The following is a 14,181-nucleotide window of genomic DNA, read 5'->3' on the forward strand; positions in this document are numbered from 1 at the left end:
AGTCGTTTGGTCCACGGTAAGAAAAAGCAGCTAAATCTCCCTCAAATTACACGCCATAGCCTTAAACTAGAACATACCGTATAGCGTAGTCCTAGTTGGATCATGTTTAAATAAAAAACAAGAAGGGCATGACGAGAATTCTGTGGTCACTGGTTTGCTTAATCCGGAATAACACAAGCCTAAACAACAACAACAACGACGACGACAGCATTAGTAGCATTAGTAGATGCTTACACTTGAGTCACCGACTCAGTTGAGTTTTAGAACCCTGTCTGTAATTATTCACTAAGTTGTTACCCGCGAGCAGACTCGATCCAGCAGACTTGTAACTAAAGATGTTCTAGCGGTGATCATTCTGTTATTTGCCGTGACATAGTATATCTTGAAGTACATTATGTGTTCTTATTGTTGTTTAGTACCAGGTCAGACTTAAACTAGGAGAATAATAATAGTTATTATTTCTACTACAGGCACAAGGCCTGAAATTTTGGGAAAGAGGGCTAGTTCATTAAATCGACTCTAGTGCTGAGCTGGCACTTATTTCACTGGCCCCGATAGGATGAATGGCAAAGTCGACCTCGCCAAATTTGAACTCAGAACGTAAAATCGAAGAAATGCTGCCAAGTATTTTGTTTGACGAGTTAACAATTCTGCTGTCTAAATTATATTATTACTAGCTGACTCCGTACCGTAAAAAATGACGGCTAATTGTAGTATTTAATACATAAATATGGATGGTAAATAAAATTAATACACTTGTCAATGTTATCTAGCGGTTGTCTTCTGGGATGTGAGGTCGATCATCGTTTGAAAGAACGCTAGTTGACACATACAAACATTCACATATTTCCCTTGCACACGCACACACATACACATATATACTCACACAGAGTTGAAACGCTGTTTCATTTTTCTTTTCAGCGTTGACTATTCACCATCCTACTTCCATTGCACACACACACACACACACACACACACACACACACACACACACACACACACACACACACACACACACACACACACACACACACACACACATTCACATACCTCCTTTTTATATATACACACATACTCACACAGAGCTGAAACGCTCCCACTGCCAGTTCACCATTACCCCTTCCTTCCTTATTCATCTATCACCCCTTTCTTTCTCATTCATATGTTGTGACGAAGAAAAGAAAGTTCTACTTCTCCTTGCGTTCCTGCCTGTTTCATCTGAGTGTTATTCTTACGTCATCGAATGTAGAAATTCGTGGAAAGAGACCCAGTTGGACCTTTGATAACAGAATTAACCGAAGCAAATACGATCGACAGTTCTGTGAAGTAAAATGTAATAATAATAATAATAATTAATTCTTTTTTATTGGCCACAAGGGCTGACACGCATGATTTGAAACATGAAGGGACAAGACAGGACGAAAGGTTACAAAGGGTTTTGTCCGTTTTTGAAAAACATCGAGTAAAAACTTAATAACATTTAAAAACATTTAACAATGAAAAACTCCCAAAAGGGGGAGACGTTTCGAAAGGTTCCTGGTGGAAAAAACCCTACAAAAGCCAACGGGAGCCTGGTCAAAAAAGGGGTGTAGAGAGTCCCTTTTTTCTCCTTTTGTATTACTTTTTTGAAATCACAGGCGAAACCTGAGAACTGGTCCATTTATACTGGCCAGTCTCGCACAATTCACCCACCTTTCATAAAACTTGCTATCGGACAGCACTTTCCTCTCTAACCTCATCTTCCTTTTCAAGTGAAACTTGAAAAAGTTGATGAGGCCTTGACCAAAGAGGAAAGTGTCTGACTTTAGCCCTTTCAAACGAGTCCACCACACAACTTCTTTCGCCACAGCAACTAGACACAAGAAAACGGCCTCGCCATCCTTGTTAAAGGAGGTCGGCGGGGCAATCTTCACTATGGATTCGGCCGATAGTCGGATCCGTCCTACACGTGACAGTAGCTGTTCGACATAAACCCATATTTCAGCAATACTCGGGCACTGGACGAGTGCGCGCAGAACGGTTTCGTCGTCCTGGCAACACCTCGGGCAGGCCCGGCTGACGGCACTTCCGTGCCGGTAGAGTTTATCTCGAACAGGCAGAGCCCCTCGGTAGCACTGCCAGGCGAGCGACCTCTGGAAATTATCCATCGGCCCTGGCCCGAAAGTCCTTCCGAACAGACTGCTCAGTTCGTCGTCTTCAACGCCTAGAGTTTCCCCGAGAACGTCGTCGCATTTTCCCTCCACTAACCCTCTATAGAACGCTAGAGTGGAGCTGTAATCGATCGCATTGCCCGCCTGACGGAGGGCAGAGATAGCTTGACGGCACTCGAGGTGCCAAGCGCCCTTTCTCGGTCTACGTTTGATCCAGGTCTGCAGCTCCGTCAAAGAGACGAGCTGCGGAAAATTGTGTCTGACAAAAGACGACCACACCTGTTCACCGTCTAGGAAGCGCTTGAGATGCCGCAGCCTTAGCGCATGTCTGCGCAACAGCAACCACGGCATTCCAAGGCCTCCGTTCAGCGGTCGTTGACAGCAGATGGATCGCCTGACCAGTGGCACCTGACCCTTCCACAAAAAGTCGAAGAGCAGGCGTACCAGCTTGGCCAACCAGCGGTCGGGACAAGGGACGAAGGTCAAGCGGTAATAGATGACGGATGCGATGTACGCATTCGCCACCTCCGCTCGACCTTTCAGGGACAGCTTCCTCTCGGCCCATTTCTGGGTGAGACGTGCCACCCTGCTCGTCACCTCTTCCCAGTTCTTATCCACCTGGAAGTCCGGACCGAACCAGACCCCGAGCAGTTTAACGGGTCCGTCTGTCCAGCGACCTTCGACGCTGTTGGACGGCATGGGCTTGCCTCTCCAGGTGCCCAGTTGCAAGCCCACAGACTTTTCCGCGTTAATCTTTGCCCCTGTCACCGCTTCGTACTGGTTTAGTGTCTCGCCAATCAGGCCAATGTGCCTGTGGCTCGACACCACCACGGTGACGTCGTCGGCATAAGCAGACACGCTGTTTCCGCCTCCTAGATCGCGCGGGATACCCCTCAAAGCTTCCAACTTGCGCAGTAATGGCTCGAGAGTCAAAATGTACAAGAGGGAGGAGAGAGGGCATCCTTGGCGGACAGAACGCGAGATGTCGAACGGTTCCGAAAGGTGACCGTTCACCCGTATCACCGAGCAGATGTTGCTGTATAAAGCAGCGATCCACCCGCGGAAGACTGGACCGAAGCCGGCTGCCTTGAGGACAGCTGCCAGGTACCGATGGTCGACCCTATCGAAGGCTTTACTCTGATCCAAGTTGATCAAAGCCCCACTCGCACCAGCGTCGTTACCCACCCTCTCTATGATGTAGCGCATGAGATGGAGGTTGTCGTGTATCGACCTGGTCGGCACGGTGCATGTCTGCGTCTTGCCGACCAGCTTGTCCACGACAAGCGCCAATGTCTTGGCTAGCACCTTGGCCAAAATCTTCAACTCTGCATTGAGCAGAGTGATGGGCCGGAAATTCCCTGGGAATGGTTGCTTTGTTGCCTCGCTTCGCCTCCGCCACGCGGGCCCATCGAGCGGCTCTAGTCTCCTCCTCGCTTAGCGAACGTGCCTTAGCTCTGACAACGCAGCCTTTGTGTTTGGCGTCGAAGTGTTGGTCGAGGGCCAACCTTGGCGCCAACACGTCGGTCGCGATGCCAGTGTCAAGAGCCTCGTCTAATTTCTTAACTAAATCCCGCTCTCTCTTCCTACGTTCAATAGCTAGAGTCTTACTATACCTAATCGACTCTACTCTAATTGCTCTCTTGAGGGCAAACCACCAGTTGTTGTTGATGATTGCCCCCGTGAGCGCCCGCTTAACTAGTAAACTAATCCGGTCTCTGTAAGCTTTGCACGCCGTTAACGACGCGTTCAGCTTCCAGTAGCCGGGTCCCTGTCTATGTAGCCTATCTAAGTCGACCGTACAGATCACTAATTTGTGGTCCGTATAGTCGACTAGGTGGAAATGTGGACACCCTACGCTGTCCTTATCCGCTGGCCTACAAAACACTCTATCTAAGTACGATCTAGACGACCCGATGCGATTGGTCCAAGTCCACATTGGCACATTCGGGTTGTCTAGTCGAAACCTGTCGGACAGCTGAAAGCAGCCGAGTAGGTTGGCGAGGCTCTTGCACCCTCCCCCTCTCCTATCAGACGTTCCCCTGCCCACCCGATCGAAACGTTCGTCTAAGACAGCGTTCCAATCCCCAACTAGCACTAGAGTGCGTGACGTTCCCAGGAAAACTTCCAGACGTTTGAAATAATCCGACTGCCCTGCTCCTGTCGGAGCGTAGGCAGCCAGCAGTCTGAAAGCACCGCCGTCACTACCGTCCACGTCGAGGACCACCAACTTACCTTCCGGATCCAAGAAGACTGTCCTTATTTTCAAGTCCAGGCCCTTCCGAAACAACACCGCAGTACCACCACCGCCCGCTCCCGGCCGACACGGAGATAGAAATATCTCGTATCCGCCGAAAAGGGCTGCGAGTTCCTGCGGGTCGGAGAGCCTGGTTTCACTGATGGCTGCTACATCCACATCATGAAACCTCAGGTCGTTTAACAGGTGACCCTGTTTCCAAGGTGACCCGAGGCCTCTCACATTCAAGCAACCGATTCTAAGATTTGCCATGCTTCAAAAGTAAGGAAAAAAAAGGAGAAGAAAAAGGCTCTACTTACTGTTGTTGATGGTGGGGGTGGCTCCCTTGTGCTTTTGCACGGGTGCTTCCAAAATATTTTTGTACAGTTTCTTAGAGAAACTTTTCCCTAACGATCCCACATCGTTAGGGAATATTTGTTTAATTTCGTTGTATGTTGTTTTGTTTATTTTTATTGTGAGAATGTGTGCTGGTGGTGTGTTTTGTGTTGGTATAACGAAATCCGTTATATTTGTACTTGTTTTTTCTTTCAAATGCTCAACCAGTTCCTGGTTTCTTGTATTTATTGATGTAATTGTGTCTGTGTGGGTTTGTGTCTGTGGCAGTGGCAATTGCAGTAGTGGTGTCGAAAGTGTTGTTGTTTGTTGTTGTGAGTGTGTGTTGTTGATGTTGTTGTTGTTGATGTTGGGAAGCACTATTTGTTCGTGCTTCCCCTGTGTGTCTTTTTGTTTTCTCCTCCTTTTCTTTTTTGGAGGCACTGCGCTCCATTCTCCTTTGTTGGAATCAGAGCTCGCACAATCCGAGTACTCTTCATCCGGCAAAGGAATAGATGAGGGGTCTGCTTCAGCAGCAGGACGAAAAGTTGTTGGTTCCGCCGGTATCGGTGGTGCCGCTGCTCCTGTTGCTGTTGATGGTGCCCGCGTTGGTGAGCTCTCACCTTCTCTTCTTGCTGCTGTCGACCTTCTTGGTACTGGTGTTGGTGTTGGTTTGGTGGTTGTTGTTGTTGGAGGTGGTGTTGTCCGTCTTGGTGCTGGTGATGGTGTTGGTGGTGTGGCAGCCTTTGGTGCTTCGTGCTGTTTCTGTTGTTGTTGTTGTTGTTGTTGTTGTTGTTGTTGTTGCTGCCTCTTGCTGTATTCCTCCATTCTCTTTTTTTGAATGGGGCAGTCCCTCTTCAGGTGGCTTTCGCTACTGCAGAGGAAACATTTTGGCTTTCGCCCTCTACAGTAACGTTTAGCCTGGTCCCATCTAGTAAGATGACAAAGTCAGGTATGGCATTGATGTTTTCCTGCTGGATCTGTACCAGCAGTTCAATACCCATACCTGACCAGTTCTTTTCTCTTACCCTCCGAACATTTAGAATAGTGGCAGTGTCCTCTATGCCATAGAGGATAGCCGCCACTAGCCATGAGATATTCAGTTCGGGGGGTATTGTATTTATTGTTATTTTTTGGACCTTACGCCCGAGGTATATCGGAACGAGGAACAAATGTTCATTTTGTAAGGGCGAAATGGCATGCGCCCTTGCTTGCTCCTCTGTTGGGAAGCGAACCTCCACGGTTCCAAATCGCTTCCCTCTTGTCACATAGCTCTTTTGGCCCCAAATGAGCTTCAGAGCCATTTCTAACTGCTGGGGTGTGGCGTTAACCAGTCTTTTAGTGTTTTTTTTCGAAAACTTTATAGAAAATTGTTTTTTTATTGGTCTCATGTATGAGTTGTTGAGGTGTGTTGAGGAAAACACTGTTTCCTTCTTTTCTCAACAACTCTTTTGCCATTTTAAGATCCTCTATCGAAACTTGTATCTCTTCCGAAATCTGCTTCGAAGCTGAAGCAAAACCTTTGGAATTTTCTTCAATTTTTGTTTCTTTGTTTATTTCTCTCTTATTCATATCATTCCCTTCCTCCCCCTTCGGTACTATAACATTAGTTGAAGGTAGAGGGGGGAAATCTAAAATGACGTCGCAAGAGACGCCGTCTTTTTTGTTCTTATTTGGAACGCTTTGTTTTTCAACACGTTCCATTGTAATGTTTTCTTTGCCTTTTACGGCTTGAAATGGGCGGTTCGTAACCTCTGACGAAATTTTTTCTTCTTGTGGAGGGGGTGGTGTTGCAAGGAGGGAAGAGCCAGCAGCTCTTTTTAACGACATTTTGGAATTGTGTGTGCAAAATAATGTGAATGTCAATAATATAAACAGTAATTTTACCCCCAATGGGGTAAAATTTTGCCTAGCCAACCAGCTCTGTAAAGAGTTAGTCGGCTTGGCCACACAAATATTAAAAAATATTACAACTCACAAACAAATTTCCAATGAAATTGTCACAAAAATCACGGAGCTTCCGGAGACACGTCCATCCGCGTTGAAAGAAAGAATAATAATAATAATAATAATAATAATAATAATAATAATAATAATAATAATAATAATAATAATAAAGAAAGAAATAAAGAAATTATTCTTCTATTAGCCACAAGGGCTCACATGCAAAAACATTAAATGACAATCAACACCATAAAAGACAAAAACAGGACGATACAATGGGTTTTGCAGCATGTAAACACTATAAATATCAATTAAAACAAATTAAAATTCCCAGTAGGGGTGACGCTTTAAGGTCCTCGTAGAAAAATCCACAAAATTCACGGGAGCCTGGTCAACAGAGCAAGAGCCCTTCTCCTTTAATTCCTTTTTCATAGGTGCACGCTCAGAACTGGTCCTTTCACACTGGCAATTCTTCCAGAATTCACCCACCTTTCAACAAACTTGCTAGAAGACAACACTTCCCTCTCCACCCTCAATTTCCTTTACAAGTGAAACTTGAAAAAGTTGATGTGGGCTTGGCCAAAGAGGAAAGTGTCTGTCTTTAGCCCTTTCAAACGGGTCCACCATACTACTTCTTTCGCTACGGCCACTAGACAAGTAACAATTGCTTGTCCCTCCCTGACGAAAGAAGTCGGCGGGGAAATCTTCACAAATGATTCAGCTGATATTAATTAGGTATGTAACAATTACTAAAAATACTAAAAGAAACCAATTATTAAATGGTTGACCTCTGAAAATATTTTTATAAATTCATGTTCTAAGAAATTTGTTTCTTTATTGCCCACAAGGGGCCAACATAGTGAGGACAACACAGCCTGATCGGGGTCAGACACATAGATGAGTATATAAAAGTTTACAATGAAATTGGATGTGAAACGAATGAAATACTACTACCGGCACCTTTCATTAAAACTTATGGTATGCTCATGAAGAGTATTTCACACACAACATCCGTGCTACACGCATCCATCTTTGAACATAGTCTCCGATAGGAATCTTTTCTCTAGCCCCACTTTCCTTTTCAGGTGGAAGGTGAAGAACCTCTTCAACCCAAGACCAGAGATGAAGTTGCCTGTCGCTAATCCTTTCATTCTTGACTTCCATATCAGCTCTTTCGCAATTGCTACATCTACGAGAAAACAATTCTTACCTTCTTTCGTGAAGAAATTCGGTGGGTCTATTTTTAGAATTGACTCAGACGACAGCTCTACTCTTCTCGAATCCAACAACAGGTGTTCCGCATAAGTCCACACTTCTGACACATCCGGACACTGAACAATAGCGTGCAGGACGGTTTCCCTATCCGGCTCACATCTTGGACAGGCCAATGGATCGGGCTGGCCGTGTCTGGTGAGCTTATCCCGAACGGGTAAGGCTCCTCGCTAACATTGCCAGGTCAGAGATTTTTAGAAGTTATCTAGTGTCCTCGGCCCGAATGTCCTTTGGAACAGACTGTCTAGCTGGTTTATCATCGAGATCCAGGGTCTCCCCCAGAGCATCATCACATCTAGCCTCTACCAACCTGCTATAGAAAGATACGGTGGTACCAAAACTACTGGCACTACTCGAGTAACGGAACAGCGGGAGGGTCTTACGGCACTCCGTAAACCATGTACCCAACCTCGATCTTCGACGAAACCAGCTTTCTCGCCCACCGAAACTAGTGAACCTAGGAGACATCCGTTTCGCAAGCGGAGACCAAACTCGTTCACCATCCAGGAGAAGCCGGATGTGTCTTAACCTCAGCGCGTGCTTGCGCATCAACAGCCAAGGCATTCCTAGTCCTCCCTTCAACGGCTTCGGATAGCAGAAAGCCTCACAAGTGGAGTCGAGCCCTTCCACAAAAAGCGGAAGATTTGTCTCTCCAGCTTGCTCAACCACGAATCAAGACAGGGAACGACGGTTAGGCGATAAAAGATGACCGATGCGATAAACACATTGGCCATCTCCGCCCTCCCTTTCAAGGATAGCCACCGCCAAGACTAGGTCTTGACTATGAGGGTGACCTTGCTCGATACCTCTGCTCAGTTCTTTTCTACCTGGAGGTCTGGGCCAAACCAGAATCCTAGCAACTTAACCGGACCCTTCGTCCAACATCCCACGACGCTATTCGAAGGCATCGACCTGCCCCTCCACGTGCCGAGTTGCAAGCCGACTAATTTTTTCCGGTTAATCTTTGCTCCTGCCACCGTCTCGTAAACCTTAATGGCTTCGCCTACCCCCTGTAGATGTTCCATCTTGGTCACGATGATGGTGATGTCGTCCGTGTATGCTGAAACCGATCCTCCATCAACTGGTTCCTTCGGGATACCACTCAACTTTCGCAGTAACGGCTCCAGAGCCATCACATACAAAAGCGACGAGAGTGGACGTCTTTGGCAAACCGAGCGCTTGATACAGAACGGCTTTGAAAGAAAGCCGTTCACCCGAACGATCGAGACGATGTTGTCATATAACTGTATGATCCACCAGAGGAAGCCAAGACCCAGCCCGAACTGCACTAGAACGGACACCAGGTAGCGATAGTTAACCCTATCGAATGCTTTAGATTGGTCTAAACAGATCAGAGCCCCGCCCTTGCCAGAATCGTTACCAAACCCTTCTAAGTCGTAACGTATAAGATTGAGATTATCCTAGATGCTTCTTTCGGGGACAGCACAAGTCTGTGCCTTGACGATCAGACCATACATGGTACGTGCCAATCTTTTTGCTAACACCTTGGCCAAAATCTTTAATTCTGTATTATCTATTCTATCTAAGACTGGGTACTGCTATGTTTTTCTTTACATTTATCTTCGAGTCACTCTCCGAAAACAATCGTTCTGGTGTATTGCTCCATTTCAAAATGGCAACACACCAAAGTTCGCGCAGAAAAATATTTTGAACAACAACAATTCCCCCTCGCACGGGGGAATTGACAACAATTTGCTTTACAAAAAAGCAACAAACAGTTCTTTTTTTAAAAAACCAACTATCAACAAGTTTAACAACAACAACAACGATTTTCTTACCTTCAGCAAAACACAACCAAACAGTACAAATCCAAACGAATGTTCTAAGAAACTCCTTTCTTCAACATACATGTGGGGACACATAACACGAAAAATAAATAAAATGAAAAATAAAATTAAACGTATGATAACATGAATGACACAATGATAATGAAAATGCTCCACCTCAAACAGCATCACTTCCTTTTATCTTTTGAACCACATCTATTTCCGGTGGAATTCCTTCCACCCTAATCCTGGAAGTCCTTCTTCCCAAATAAGTGGGTAGAAGGACCACTTTGTCTGATTTTACTGTGTTTATCGCGTGTTCCTTTGCTTTGTCTTCCGTCTTTCAAGACGGAAAATAGTTCCGAATTTATTTCCTTTGGCCAGATACGTTATGTCTTGCCAGACTGAGTACAATGCCTTTTCTATGATTCCAGCTTCTACATGTTCTATTTTCTTTTCCTCCACTGAATACATCTTGTATACTACAGTCTTTTTGTCTATTTCTTCTGGAATGGTGACAGCTTAACGTCCCCACCTACTCTATATGCCATTTTTTTCATATTTTTTCAATATTTGAAAGGTCTATCTCCTTTTTTTAACTTCTGTTACTTCTGCAAAGCTTTTCTTCCTCAGACATTTATCTATTCTGTCGACTGCAAGAATTAGTTCCTCCTCCGAAGAGGACAATTCGGAATCACAAAGGTCCGAATAGAACATCCTTTTTGCCATGGCTTCTCTCGATAAAATCCAGAAAAAGCACAACTAGAAAACCGCTGTAAAGCAGCACAAAGCCAACAATTCAAACAACAGTAACTTCAAACAATAATCAAACTTCAGCTCACTAGAATGTTCGACGAAATTTGTTTCTTTATTGCCCACAAGCGGTTAACGGAAAGGGGACATTACAAGGACATGTGGGGACATAAGAAAAAAAAAACAAGAAAAGAAACAAAATTTCAAAAACGTATGTTATAATGGATGAAAATTAAAAGTGAGAAATGGAATGAAGCCCCAACTCTGAGTCACTTCTCTTATACCATTTTCACTTTTTATATTTGGTTCCTGCCAAGACATCAAACTTGTACTCCTTCAATAGATGTACGTAATCCAAATGCTATGGCAATTTTTCGATATCCAGATCAATTTGCCACATTTCAAGTCCACTTTTAAACTTTTTGATTTTTTCTTTTTGCTTCCCATTTAATAACAGGCTTCAATGAAACCCTTGTACATTATCAAATTTATTCGTGTCCACTGATCTTATGTCTTTCCACTTCCTGATCTCCTCGCACAGTTTCTTGTTTGTATTATCATTTAGCATAGTTTTTCTTTCTTTTCTTCGGGAGGTAGGGAAGTTGAAAGGCTTGTGTCCGTATGTATTTGTTTGTGTGCCAGAGGGGGGGGGTAGGTTCAACGTCTGTAGGCGGTGGGTGGGAGGAAGAGAGATTGGGTGGGGGTTCTGTGTTTGTTTTACCAGATTTCTTCCTTTTCCTTTTTCTTTTCTTACCGACTGCTTCCCATTCTCCTAATTCACCTTTTTCTTCTGATTCTACTGGTAGTGGTGGTGTTACTTCTGTTTTTCTTGCTTATTCTTCCTTCATTTTGTCTCTAAATGTGGCCGCACTTGTAGCATCGAGGGATCCTGCCCTCTACTCTGACCACCATTATTATGTCTTCAATTGCTATGATCTCCGGTATTTCCTCAATAATCTCTTTCGGTCCTTACCTACTTTCTGTCCAAGTTGCCTGGAGAACCGATATCTCTTCTTTATTATCGAGTAAGACAGCAGCTGCTATCCAGGTTGCGTCAACCTCTGGTGGGATTCCTTCTACACTGACCTTTACCGAGTGTCTTCCATGGTACGTAGGCAATAGCACCACTTCGTCGCTCTTTAAAATAATTGCCGCATTCATCCTTGCCAAGTCTGCATCTTTAAATCTTACTTCCATTGTTCCGTACTTGACCCTCATCATTTTTGTATCATCACGCCTCATAATTTTTGTATAACTTCTCCATTCATCCCATTCTATTCGGTGCTCTTTAATCTTTGCAATCTCCGCAAAGCTTCTATCTTCTCTCGCCTGTTTTTCTCTTATTCAACGAAATATCTGACTGTTCTGAAGAGGACAGTTCTGAGCAGCTGATATCTGAGTCGCTGATATCTTCTAACATTTTCACTTGGCTTACCGTCCTCTATGAGGAGGGAAAGTACAAACAAACTACCACAAGGCAACACAAACAATAGTGTTCAAAGAATACTACAACAATTAAACAACGGTAATTTTAACCCATAAAACACCAAATAATATAACTTCAGCTCACCAGAATGTTCGACGAAGTTAATTTCTTTATTGCCCACAAGAGGGGACAATACAACTACATGTGGGGACATATAACACAAAACAACATGCATATATTCCACCCTATTTTGTCTTGATAATCATCTGCACTCACAAACTTTGCTGTTTTCCAACTCGTTACCATCCGGATTAGCTCTGTATTGTCCTCGTCCGTTATTATGCACGCGTAAGGGGAGGGGAATTTTTTGTGCTTTGTTATGTCTGCGATTCTTTTTTCTTTTTAGCTTGTCTAGGAGGGAAATGGATGGGTTCGATGTCTGTAGGGAGAGGGTCTCAGAGGGTATGGGTGGGGTGGGCAAGGTTTGAGGGTTCCACATTACACTTTTTCTCTTCTTCCCTTTTCCATCTGCTACTCTCCATTCTTCCTCTCTTTTCTCCTCTTTTCCTTTTTCCTCCTCTTCCTTCTTTTCCGGCGTTTCTACTGTTGTTCGTTTTTGTAGAGGGCAGTGTGTTTTAAAACAGCGAGGAGTCTTGCCCTCCACCCACACTTTCAATACTAGTTCACCAATTGACACTGTTTTCGCCAGATTTTCCAGTATCTCCACCGCAGCTTGTATGATCATTCCATTCGGCCAACAGGCGCATACTTAGAGTAGGCCCATTCACACAGGCCACTCTTCCTACATACACCCACCCTTCGACAAACTTATTGGAGGACAGCACTCCCTCTCCAGACTCACCTTCCTTTTCAGGTGGAACCTGAAAAAGTTAATGAGGCCTTGGCCAAAGAGGAAGGCACCAGTCTTCAACTCTTTCAATCGCGAACACCACACAACCTCTTTCGTCATAACCACCAGAAAAATATTCCTTTCCTTCTCGGCCAAAGGAAGGAGGTGGGGCAATCTTCACGATGGACTCGGACGATAGCCGGATTCGTCCTTCACGTGACAATAACTGTTCGAATAAGCTCCATAAGTCAGCAATGAGCGGACACTGTAAAAGTGCATGCAAAACGGTTTCTTAGCTCAGCATTCACCTCAGAGAAGACCGTCTTATAGCACATCCGTGCATATAGAGCTTATCACGAACCGACAGCGCTCCCCCCGCCCCGATAGTGCTGCTAGGCCAGAGATTTCTGAAAATTACACAGTGGCCCCGACCCGAGAGTCCTCCGGAAGAGACCAGTCAGGTGATCCCTCTCGTCGCTCTTGCCCTCCACTAATCCCCTATAGAACTCCAAGGTGGAACTTTCACTGACCGCATTGCTCGAATGGCCAAGGGCTGTGAGCGCTTGGAGACACTCTAGGTGCCAAGCGCCCTGTCTCGGTCTACGCCTGATCCAGGACTTTAGTTCCGTCAAGGGGACAAGCTGCGGAAAAACTTGCTCAGGTATCGCTGGAGATATCACAACCTCAGCGCATGTCTGTGCATCATCAGTCACGGCATACCCAATCCTCCACGCAACGGGTGCTGACAGCAAATGGACCGTCTGACAAGCGGTACCCTTCTCCTCCACAAGAAGCAGAAGAACAAGCGCACCAGGCTGTTTAGTCACGAAGTCAGGCAAGGGGCGACAGTCAAATGGTACTATATAACGGATGCGATGTACGCATTCCCCACCTCTACCTAACCTTTCGAGAACGGCTTTCTTTCGACCCATTCTTGGGTAAGACTGGCCACCCTGTCTGTCACTTCTCCCCAGTTCTTGTCCACTTGGTGGTCCAGACCAAACCAGACCCCGAGCAATTTAACCAGTCCTTCCGCCTAGCGCCCCACAACGCAGTCTGCCGGCATGGACCTACTTCTCCAGGTGCCGAGCTACAGGCCCACAGATTTCTCCTGGTTGATCATTGCTCCTGTCACCGCTTTGTATTCCTTAGGGTAGTGCCGACCATCTCTATTTTAACGATATCCGACACTATCACGGTGACATCGTCCGCATACGCTGACACACCTCTTCTGCATCCTAGCTCAGGTGGAATGCCCCTCGAAACATTCAGCTTCCGCAATCATGACTCGAATGCCAGTACGTAGAGAGGGGGTGAGAGTGGGCATCCTTGACGGACCGAACGGGCGATGCTAAACGATTCCGACAGGTGGCCATTTACTTTGACCACCGAACATATGTTGCTGTACATTGCGCCTCGGCTATCCAGGCCCA

The 14,181-nt window shown here is 45.5% G+C and overlaps 1 protein-coding gene across 4 annotated transcripts in view; it reads left to right on the forward strand.

Annotated features, from left to right (window-relative positions):
* Positions 1-14,181, forward strand: part of LOC118763326 (Ig-like V-type domain-containing protein FAM187A) — a 204,447-nt gene that overhangs the window by 919 nt on the left and 189,347 nt on the right. The window lies entirely within an intron of this gene.

The sequence above is a fragment of the Octopus sinensis genome, linkage group LG5 (genome assembly GCF_006345805.1).
Source record: "Octopus sinensis linkage group LG5, ASM634580v1, whole genome shotgun sequence".
Taxonomy (NCBI): domain Eukaryota; kingdom Metazoa; phylum Mollusca; class Cephalopoda; order Octopoda; family Octopodidae; genus Octopus; species Octopus sinensis.